The sequence below is a fragment of the Nanorana parkeri genome, unplaced genomic scaffold (genome assembly GCF_000935625.1).
Source record: "Nanorana parkeri isolate BGI_ZX_2015 unplaced genomic scaffold, ASM93562v1 scaffold249, whole genome shotgun sequence".
NCBI lineage: Eukaryota > Metazoa > Chordata > Amphibia > Anura > Dicroglossidae > Nanorana > Nanorana parkeri.
Genome location: NW_017306517.1, coordinates 964,635 through 972,111, shown reverse-complemented (window position 1 = coordinate 972,111; position 7,477 = coordinate 964,635). Strand labels below are relative to the sequence as shown.

The window sequence follows — 7,477 nt, the reverse complement described above, 5'->3', positions numbered from 1 at the left end:
CAGGCTTTCAAATATGTTAAAAACAATATCAATTTATTATTGCAAATAGTTAAAATGCATTAATAATATTAAAAACAATGTTTGCATACATGATTCCCCTCAATTATGCCTCCAGCTGCCACATTTGCACTATAAAGTTAGTGTTCATATTTTTAAACGTAAATACTTATTTTTGTATTTTGCAGTCCATTCTTATGGATATACTATTCATAGGTCGTTTCTCCACTGTGGCATGCATTGATTTGCTGCCAACGCATTTCACTGGTATGCTACCTCAGGGGATGGGAGACAATTTATCTATTGCAAACATATAATCAGTTTCTCGTATAATGATTCATCAATTGCATTAAATAACCATCAACATTTTTATATACATTAATCTTACCTACTGAGGTATCTTAGGGTGAATATGGATCTCTCTAAGCAAGGAGAGATCAACCAGTATTCCCTCTCCCATATGCTGCAGTGGTACCACAAGGATAAACAGGATAGAGACCTACTTTTACACTCTTATCTGTGTCAAGTATTATTCAATGTATCCATCACGTACTGTAGTAACCACTACCATTAAAGATTTGTTAGTCCATGTATATCCATATTCCTAGTCTGTCAAAAAACAAATATTCAATCTGTTTACCACATATTATAGCCACTGTATTTGCTGGTCCTATCAAACTCCCAACCCTACCCCAATCTCCCCATACCCCTTCAACATATACCTCCTTTCTCTCTACTTCCTCCCCCCCTAAACCCTCCCTCTCTATGTTAACTTCTTTTAGTGGCAACTCATTCCATAAGTCCAATGTTGCCCACCATTATATGTGAAATCTGGATCCCCACTCTCCCTTGACTATCATTACATCAATGGTCCATTCCTCCCAACTATACCCCTGATTCCCATCTGTCAGGAACCTCCACAAACCTCATGCTCACCCCTGTGCATTAACCCATCTCCCGCCTCCTCACATCACCACGTTATCTCTCTCCAGTGCTATATCCAAGCTTAACCCATCTCAGTGTGACATATCTTTACCACATGACATCTCTTATCAGCTTCCGTGTGCCAACCACTTTCCTCTATACCGCTGTAGACCATTTTAAATGAGCTTTGGCCCAGAGAAGACAGCAGCGTTCTTGGATCATGTTTAGCTATGGCTTCTTCTTTGCGTGATAGAGCTTTCATTTGCATTTGTGGATGGCACAGTGAACTGTGTTCACAGACAGTGGTTTTTGGAAGTGCAGTGATGTCCATCACAAAATCATGCCGGTTTTAAATGCAGTGCTGTCTGGGGGCCCGAAGATCACGGACATCCTAAATGTTGGCCTTGTCACTTCCGCACAGATTTCTCTTAATCTTTTGATGATATTATATACTGTAGATGAGGATATATTTAAAGTCTTTGTAATTTTACATTGAGTAACACTATTCTGAAATTGTTCAACAATTTTTAGACCTAGCTTTTCACAGATTGATGAACCTCTGCTCATCTTTACTTCTGAGACACTGGGGGTGATTTACTAACCTAAACACACGCATGCACCAGGTGCGTGTGATTTTTACATAGCAAAGCGTATTTATCAACCAAAAAGTCTCTATAAGCATATTTCCACTAATGCCATATATGGAAAAATCATGCACATGATGCATATATAATGCTGCTTCACAGTTTAGACAAAAATGGTTACCTCATGCATTTACATTCCTGCATTCATCAATGCAAGCAACACAATGTAGAGCTAATTTACACAACATCACCTTGCAATTCAGGGCAGGGCTTTGCACAACACACCTGCTGGGTGTGTACACTCTACAAAGGTGTTTAGATTCCACCAATAGATCATGCTGGGAGGGAACACACTACAGAGGTGTATACATGTTTGTGGTGTGTTTATAAGGTTAGTAAATCAACCCCACTGACTCTCTAAGATGCTCTTTTTATAACCAATCATGTCACTGACCTGTTGCCAATTAACCTAATTATTTGCAAAATATTCTTTCAGCTCTTCCTTGTTAGTACTATTTACTTTTCCAGCTTTTTGTTGCCCTGCCCCAAATTATTTGAGATGTGTTGCTACCATCAATTTCAAAATTACCTTATTTTTCTTAGAATGGTACATTTTCTCAGTTTAAACATTGAAACCCCATTGTGAAATAAATATGGGCTCATGAGATTTGAAAATCATTGCATTTTGTTTTGTGAGCGTGGGAGGATTCATCCTCCAATCCATCCAGGGAAGGATCGGGTGAAGGGCTGCGGCGGCTCTGCCTGTCAGCAGGGAGCGCCATCTTGGCCATGCCGTCAGTGTGAGCCGTGTCCTGTGAGCGGGGCAGCGATCGGGATCGTGGGGTTTTCGGGGCCAGGAAACGTTCCATACCTCTTCTCCCCTGATCCGTGGGCGGCAATATGCCACTCGGAAGGCTGTCGGGGCCGTTTTTATATGTTTATCGGCAGCATCGAGGGGGAGCGCCGTCACCCCGCTGCTTCTCTCATGGGCGCCGGAACCGGAAGTCCTGCATTTTGTTTTTATGTAGATTTTATACAATGTTCCAACTTTTTTGGAATTGGGGTTGTATTTTAGCTTCTACCATTTGACTCCTAAAGCTATCCTGTTTGTTCAAGAACTGGCAAACCTTAGCTTAGTGTGCAGTACCATTTGACCAATCATTGTTTGGATAATTGAATGTACCTATAATATTAACATATCCTTGTTTCCCAGCTAATTATTTTGTGAAATGAGAGTCCTCTCCCCTTGGTTCTTAACATGTTTGGCTTAAGTTCTCTTCTTGGTCACAGGAGTATCCACATACCGCACTGCAGTTGGGATAGATCCCAACAATATTGTTGAGATCCACCCAGCTGCCTGATTGACAGCTGACTTTGTCCTTTTAGAACCAAAGCCAGTTGTGCCCACTCCCTCCCTGGTCTGTCCCTCCAATGAGCTCTGGAGGGACAGAGAAAGAGGAGGGGGAAGCCCTGCAGCCAACCATGACTGACAGTCACTGCTCTCTGAGGGAGAAGCTGACAGCTGAGCAATCAGTGGTTTGTGATTGCTCAGTTCTTGAGCTATTGAGCCAGTGTATGACACCTGCAGAGTCACACACCAGCTCAAACTATTGGGAAGAGTATATTTGACTCTCCAAATAGTCCTCCTTTAATGTTATGTGGCCTGTAACATTCTCATAATTAATTTACTATTAGCAGCACTATTATATGCAGCTTCAGTCATAAAGACTCTGCTCCATCACAACATTTATTTGCGATATCCTCTATTACACTCCCTTTCAGAGTGCTCTTGACTTAGTCATACCCCCTAACTCTTCTACCAATGCTGTACCTCCTGAAAAGAGAGTCACCTTGAATATTTGCAGTCCAGTCCTGTAAGCTGTCAGTCCAGGTTTCTGATATTCCCACAAAGTCAAAATCTTATTCCAACAACATTTTTATGCAAGATTTCCAGCATTTGTGTACATGCATTGGAATTTTGTTTCAGTACCTGGTTTATTTTTTCTTGTTTTGATATTACAATATGCAATTGTTAGACTTCCTACATTGATTTTAGGTTAGCCACATTGGTTCCTGCTCACTATATGTTAAATTGTCTTCATATCTCTCCAAAATCTAGTTTAAAAGCTCCTCAAACCTTCTAGCTATTTTCTCCCCAAACAAAAGCTGCCCCCTTCCAATTCAGGTACAGTCTTTGCCTTGCCAAAATGGCTGGCAGTCGACCAGAAAGCCAGCCAAATTCTCAATGAACCAAAACCCTGCCTTCTTATACGACTTTCTTAGCCACTTGTTTACCTCCTTGAGCTTCTTGATTATTCTGGTGTTGCTCATAGCACAGGAAGTATCAGAAAATGCTACCTTGGAGTTTGGTAGCTAAGCATTTGAAATCGTTTAGGATGAAGCATCTTCCTGTTATTTTGCCATATGTACCATGGCAGTTGGGTCCTCCCCAGCACATGCCAACAATCTGTCCAGTAAGCAGTATTCCTAATGCCCAACAGTAATCAGCAATCATGGTGCCTCTGGCAGTTATTTTTAACCACATCCCATCCATTGGCCATTCCTGAATGGCCAGACTGGAGCCTTATAGGAGCGGAAAGGCATCTTTAGACGTCCTTCTCCTCCCCCCGCTTGTGTGCGGCACCCAGCACGCACACAAATGGGGAAACTGTCAGAAATGTAAACAGCCAGCTCTCGAGAGATGCCCGATCACTTGTATTAAATGTGGGTGTGCGCCCCCGACGTCTCCATCGCCACCTCTGCCGGTCCTGAGATCCGCTGTGCCTGGTGCGGCTGGGATCAGCATGGCGACTGTCAGTGGAGAACAAAAGGGAGCTCAGTACATGATCTCCCTTTGATCTCCTCTCCAGTCCCAGAATGCAGGAAGTGATGTATATTACATCACGTCCGCATTCAGTGTCACTTTCCGGCAACAGATGCCGGTGAGAGGCTGCTGAATCAGATCTCTGCTTCATCAGCTTCTCTGGGGGTCCCTAGGTGACATTAGGGGTCTTGGAGACCCCTGATGCCTTCATGAAGAGGAACCTGTTATGTGAATTGGGTATCACAGAGGGCGTTTCTTAGCCCCCTATATGATAGCAATAAAGTTAAGTTTAAAAAAAATTAAAGCATAAAAAAATAAAGATTAAAAAAAGTCACAAAATTAAAAAAAAGTAAAAAAAAAAAAAAAATGTAAAGTCCCCTGCCCCCACATACACACACAAACATGCATCGGATGCGCCTACGTGCGAAAACTCAGATTCCGCCTATTGTGCCACAGATGTTACATATGGCCACGAATGTCGGAGTGAGAGCAATAATTTTAGGGCCATTAATTACTGATAACACTAAACCGATCAGCGGTAAAAGCTCTTAAAGCGTCGCCTATGGCCAATTTTGGGTGTGGTCGTTTTCTGCAATTTTGCTGGCTTGCGCAATTTTAAGGCTTGACATGTTTGGTGTTTATTTACCTGACGTGACCCCCGTCTTTTATATTTTACAAAAAAATTGGGGTGATAATAAATGTTTCATAACATTTCAATGGAAAACTGTTTTTTTCCCCCAAATTTAGGGTACTTTTTTGTTCTATAGTAAAAAAATATGGTGATTAAATACCACCAAAAGAAAGCTCTATCTGTCCCCCTCAAAAAAGGTATACAATTCATTTCAGTACAGCATTGCATTACTGAATAAACATCAGTCAAAGTACTGCGGTGCTGAAGACTGAAAAATGGCGTGGCCAGGAAGGGGGTTTAACATCCTGGTCTTTAAGTGGTTAATAACAGTGCCAAGTATTACTACTATCAGCAATCACAGTTCCCAGCAGTACTCACCAGATCCCCTACACCAGCTCTCCAACATACACTTACGGAGCTCTGGAGTGTTGGCTTTTTGTAATGTATCTGCCGCCAACAGCACTGTTGTGGTCTTCAGCCTATGCATATCAACCTTGGTAAAAATACCAACCATTTGGGTACCACATGTATTAGGAAACATGAATATGTACCAAGGAGGTTGGTGGGAGCAGCACCTCAATGAGACAAGTTGGTATCAACAGGCAAGTACGTCTTCTCATTAAGGTCATACATCAGACACCTTCTTTTACAGTAGTGCTAGTGCAACCTTTCCCTCTTCAAGGGCCCATCACAGCCATCTATGTGGGATCTCAATGGGCCTTTCTCCTCCTCTTAGTACTCAATGATGCATAGCAGCCCTTTTTTTAATTTTGCTCACACTCTTTGGACTGCAACCCCTCCCATATGCTCTAGTAGAAAGTTCCTGGCTCTTTTTTCCTTTCTCCTCCTCCTCCTACTCCCGAGCACATAGCAGACATTTATTTTGGGCCTGCTAATGCACCCTTTTCCTACTCCTCAAGAGTGAAGAACAGCCACTTGCTGGCTATTTCTGGAGTGGTTATTTCTCCTGCCTACTATTAGTATAAAACCTTATAGAAGTAGCTAAGCTAAGTTGCAATTTCAGGAAGATGATTAGAGAATGGGGGAGGGCGAGTGCAATACAATAGAAGCTATACAACTATCAACATAGAAGAATGGAAAACTCTAGCTCAGATCTGTTGTCATCATATGCTTCTTTCTATGGGCCACTGCATGAGTTGGAGTCGTGTTGGTTCCATACTGCTGAAACATAATTAAATGTGTTACAGAATGGGTTTCTGAGTTAGGTTGGGCAGTTCAGTGCTGCAGGGACTTAGCTGTGAGACATGATTGGGCAGAGTCATGGTGACTGTGCCCAATCATGGCTCTATATTTGTACTGATCAGGTGCAAGACTGTAGCCAATAACCGTTTCGGATGGCGCAGTGCGTTGTGGGATGTTCCGCGGTCGAACAGACCGCGGACATCCCGTAATGTTTGGCGTTTGGCGAACGCTAGAACAGGCTATGTCTTGATAACAAGTTCAAACAGGTGCCATTGATACAGGTAATGAGTGCAGGACAGAGGAGCCTCTTAAAGAAGAAGGTACAGGTCTGTGAGAGACAGAACTCTTGCTTGTTTGTAGGTGACCAAATACTTATTTTCCACCATAATTTGCAAATAAATTTGTTCCAAATCAGCCAATGTGATTTGTCTGGATCTGTTTTCTCATTTTGTCTCTCATAGTTGAGGTCTACCTATGATGCCAATTACAGGCCTCTCATGTTTTTAAGTGGGAGAACTTGCACAATTGGTGGCTGACTAAATACTTGTTTGCTCCACTGTATGTACTTACACAAGAGTCATGGTCATTGAGCAGATTAGGAAGAGCTATGACCTGTAATACTGCATACAGAGAAGTGTATTAGTCTCCTAGTTTAAGCTCACAGAGAGGGAATACATATAGGATTGCAGGAAGTCTATGATCTGTATTACATCATACAGGTAACTATACAAGTCTCTTGGTTTTGGCTCACAGAGAGGGAATGGATAAAGGATCTCAGAAAGTCTATGACCTGTAGTACTTCATACAGTTCTATAATAAGTTTGGTGGCACTTGCGGTTAGGAGAATCCTCAGTGGAGGGGTGTAGGTTTGTTGAGGGAACGTTAGTATCTGCAGGGACTGCAGGAAGGGAAATTCCCTGTATCCAAGGGAAATGCACTCAGGAGACAGCAGCAGTATTGCAGAGTGCATACTGGAGTCAGCACCTAACTTGGAAAATGTGAGTGTCAGCATTGATGAATTATGAAGAGTGCACACAGCAGCAGATGAAATAGGGGTTAAATGTAACAGTGGAAACAAATGCAAGATTAATTACCACAGCGGAACTATGCTGAGAGAAGAGGCACGATTCATCCAAGAAGATTCAGGCCTCATTCACACCAGATGTAGTGGGTTCCGGCCCGATTCTGGCCAGAATGCAGTGCATTGCATTGCTGCCGGCTCACTATGTTGTGGGGCTGGAGTGCGATCGGCTGCATGGGATCACAAGGCACATTATGTCTTGGGTCCGGTCCGAAGAAAATGCTGCAAGCACT

General features: G+C 42.6%; 1 protein-coding gene across 2 annotated transcripts in view; it reads left to right on the top strand.

Moving 5' to 3' along the window:
• Positions 1-7,477, top strand: part of RBFOX1 (RNA binding protein, fox-1 homolog 1) — a 248,948-nt gene that overhangs the window by 144,703 nt on the left and 96,768 nt on the right. The window lies entirely within an intron of this gene.